Below are 4,427 nucleotides of genomic sequence, written 5' to 3' on the forward strand. Positions count from 1 at the left end.
TAATAACAACTTGAATAATTCACAGAATCCGTGTGAATAATTCACCATGGTCTCCCAAGCACCGAGCGATTAGTCACCGCAAACCCAGGCTCCGGTCCTGTCTGCCTCTGGCTGCCCCAAGGGCTCTGGGCCGTGCAGCCTGGCCATAGGTGCGGGAGGTAGAGGACATGTCGGGGTGCTTGGAAGAGTCCTCTGGGGACTGAGGCGTCCTGAGGGGCAGCAATGACATAGAGAGGTCTGTGGGCGCCGTTCAGTCTAGGAGAACCAGAGGGGCTGACCTAGAATCCCTGAGTACTCTAGTGGGGCCCTCTAGCTGACCACGGCAAATTGTTTGTCCTCTTGGGGCTTGGGTTCAGAGGCCTGAAGCACAAAGGCCTCTCATTGTTACTATATTGGCCTCACCAGTCCTGATTGTCCAGTCCCAAAAGAGCTCCACCTCCACAGGGAAGCCAAGCCACACACCTCTCAGCTTTGCAATAAATGCTGAGGAGTCTACGCAGGCCTGTTGCTGCTCTCCTGAGAGTCAAAACAAGGTGGCATCTCTCTGGAACTCAGGCAGTCCTCTGATACCATGACTTGGTTAAATGGCTCAAATGTTTCAAGGCTCCATTTCCTCCTCTGTAAAATGGGAATTAAGAAACACCTAACTCATCATGTTATTATTGTCCTGTGGATGAGATGACGTCATGACCATAAATTGCTTAGTGCAATCCCTGGCACACAGTAAGTGCTAAACAACAGTAAGCTGTTACAGATACTCATTATCTTTCCAAAGATAGTGTGCTGGGGACTCAGGGGTAGGAAGGAGGCTGCTCACGAGTTGCAGATGTTCATGTCAAACATGATCTTCAGGGCCAAGTTATGGGCACAGACTGTTGGACAACCCCAGGAAGGGCTGCGAGTGGTGCCTCTACCGTCTTCCCACTAGGTGTTCCAAGCAAAATACCCAGTACCTCATGTCTACCCTGGGTACTTGCCTCAGCTGCAGTTATTTATTAGTTATTCGTTCAGCTCCTGATTATCTGCCCTTTCCACTAGACTGTGAGCTACTGAGGCTAGGCACCTGCCTGCCATGGTCGCATTGTATCCCCAGGGAATGCCCTCGAATACTGCTGGCACACAGTAAGTAGGTGCTTAGTAAAAGGTTGTCGATTGAAATAAAAGCATTGACCAATCAATTGGGATGTGATTGAGAAGGGCAGCTGATGGGCCGGAAGCACTAGCCAGGAATGAGGCTCAGAGAAAGGATGGTGGATCTGGGCCAGCCTCTGGCTTCTGGTGATGCCAACCATCTGGGCCAATACCCCTCTCCCCCTCCTTTCTCTATCTCTCAGGTGAGCTTTCCTAAGACCAAGACCCAGTGAACTTAATGGTGGTACAGGCTAGCTGAGCCTTCCCCGGTAATAATTTAATCACTTGTTTAGAATTTCCTGTGGCATTAATGATTATCCCCCAGAACAGGGGAAATAATTGGCTGCAGTCTTGTGGTGAAGGTGCTCCCTGTTAGCTGGAAGTGAAGCCTGTTCTGTAATCTTCCTCTCTCGCTCGCCCGCCATTCACTCATAGGGTAATGTCGATAAACGAGTTCCCCGTGTGCAGAGAAGTTTGGAGGAATAGGTAATGTCGATAAACGAGTTCCCCGTGTGCAGAGAAGTTTGGAGGAATCTCAGCTCAGAGCTTCCATTTCCCTCAGTTGCCTCATGCCTTCTTTTCAAAGGCTCTGCATGGATGTGTCCTCTCTTGTATGTGTGCAAGCAAGCGAGCGAGCATCTCTAGGCAGCAAGCAGGTCTGTGTCTGGTGCCCGATCTGCAGGAACAGCAGCGCAGAGGCTGGGCTTTGACTGTGACAGCTCCCCAGCCCCTCTAGAATTCTTCAAAATCACAAGCCCCCAAGGGCAGAGCCTTGGGAGTCCCCAAGCTTCCCAGGTGACTCTGGTGCCCTGCTGTAAGGCACGTGTGCCATGCCACGGGAAGGGGTACCTGTACTCAGTGCACTCACAGGAATACCTGAGCCTTGGGGTCTTCATTGACAACTAGAAAGCTGCAACAGTGAAAGCTAGAAAAGCCCAAACAAGAGTCAGACCATGGGATGCACCAGGCTGCTGGTGGGGAAAGTCTCAGGTCAGCTTCTTCCAATAGCCATTTGTTCCGGGGTGGCCAGAAGAACCTCATCTAAGGAGCCTAGGGCTGTGAGAAGGACTACTACCCTTGCCCAGGCTTTCAAGGAGTAGGCCCGAGACAGTGAGAGAGATCTGAGTTTCGCCTGGGCCTAACATCCTAACATTGACCAAAGGGACCGACTGTATCTTGGCCCTGGTGGTCAAGGGACTCTTAGGTCCCTGCCCCTCCTGCTTGCTGGTGGCTTGGAGCCCATGACTTTTCAGGTATTAAGGAGGACTGGGCAGGGCTAGGCCAACATAGACCAATTTCTGAGAAGGCCACTGACTACTTGGGCCTGTATATATGTCAGAGAGCGGGAGGGGCTGGGATGACAGAGACTTAGATGCTTTGAGGGTGACTCTGAGGTATGAGGATGCTGCATGTGAGGGCAGAGGAAGGAGTTTGGGGAAGGAGAGGAGGAAGAAGTCGGCTAAGTGGGCAGGAGGACCAGGGATGCGGGTGGGCAAGGGGGACAAGGGAAGGTGAGGAGGCCACAGTGGGAGGACAACGTGAGGGACGGTCCCGGCCCCACAGCATCTATGGGTTGCTATCGGGAGAGAGATCATGGGGTGCTGCAAGTCCCCGGTGGGGAGGGACACAGGGTCTGTCTCATGTCTTCAGTTTTACTAGACAATAAGAGGCCCTGGCCTGCAGTTCATAAGCCTGGATCTCATGAGAAAGAGAACTGCTGACTAAATTTTGTAATTGTAGGGCTGGAAGGATGGCTCAGCGGTTAAGAGCATTGATTGCTCTTCCAGAGGTCCTGAGTTCAATTCCCAGCCACCACATGGTGGCTCGCAACCCTCTGCGATGGGATCTGATGCCCTCTTCTGGTGTGTCTGAAGACGGCTACAGCGTACTCCTATACATAAAATAAATCAGATTTTAAAAATTAAGACAAAATTTTGTGGTTTTCAAAATGAATAAATGGAAGGAATGTGAGCCATAAGGTAGAAAGGAAGGGAGGGAGGGACAGAGGGAGGGAAGGAAGGAGGGAGGTGAGCCATGAAGGAAGGAAGGTGAGTCAGAAGGAAGGAAGGGGAGCTGGCTCAGCCTCTTGCCGATGGCAGCCTTGGATGAACTACCCAGGGCAGTGCTGGAGCGCTCACTGTGATGGTGCGCATGGGGAGAGCTGGCGGGCTGACCAGTTAAGCTTCCACATAGACACAGATCCAGGGCTTTGAGTCGGCCCACCTCAGCATCTATCTCATCTATAAACCGCTGGAACATCTGGAAGGGTCAGTCCTGCAGATCCAAAGCTGTAGGATCTCCATGACACAGGGCAACAACAGGATGTCCTAGAGGAATCCCGGTAAGGAGTCAATGTTGATAGTGTGGCAGAAGCCAGAGGTCTTGAAGCAGATCAATGACTCATTGCAATGAACATTCGCAAGATGTGTGGACAGAGGGGTGTACTGTGGGACATTGTGACACACTTCAGCTTCTATGACAAAGTAGGCTTTTTAATTTTTTTTTTTTTATTTTCTGTTTTTACTTTCTATCTTATTTTGGTTGCAGAATGTTGCAAGACTGGAGGGCAGATGTGAAGGGATGGGGCGGTTAATGGAATTGGAGTGCACAATGTAAAATTCACAAAGAATCAATAAAAAGTTAAAAGTTAAAAAAAAAAAAAGAAGGAAGAAAGATTCGAAATCCCCTCCCCCCAAAAAATAAAAAAGTTCTGGGTAGGACCCGGATCTGACTCAGGCCTGGGCAGCTCTCAAGCTTGGTCAGAGAAGCTTGTCTTTGCAGCGTCCAGCAGCCGACACAGAGCTGTGTAACTGGCCAAAGAGCGGAGAAGAGGCCAGGTGCTCAGCATCCTCATGGGGATGTCATGACCATCCTGCCTCCCAGCCATTCCCGGGGCTGATCCACCGCCTGGGGTTCAGGAAACAGTTCAGAAGATGACAAGGGTGACTGACAGCACATAAGAGCTGTGTGTGTGTGTGTGTGTATGTGTGTGCACGCGCGCGCGTGTGTGCGTGCGTGTGTGTGTGTGTGTGTGTGTGTAGCTGTGAGGTCCTGCCTTCTGACCTCACAGCAGGTGTGCTTCTCTGATGAGACCTACAGAAAAGCAAACCAGAATTCTCTGAAGGTGTGTTGGTCTCCTGTGGCCTAGGATTGGCCCATCCACAGGCACCCATGAGCAGCACTGGTGGGGCTCCTCAGTGGGTTATCAAGAAGAAAGACCCGATGTTAGGAGGGGTATACTGAGGTAATGCTGGGGGACAATGAAGTGCATATGATATCTCACAGAAACATTATGG

Source organism: Apodemus sylvaticus, chromosome 13, assembly GCF_947179515.1.
Source record: "Apodemus sylvaticus chromosome 13, mApoSyl1.1, whole genome shotgun sequence".
Lineage (NCBI taxonomy): Eukaryota > Metazoa > Chordata > Mammalia > Rodentia > Muridae > Apodemus > Apodemus sylvaticus.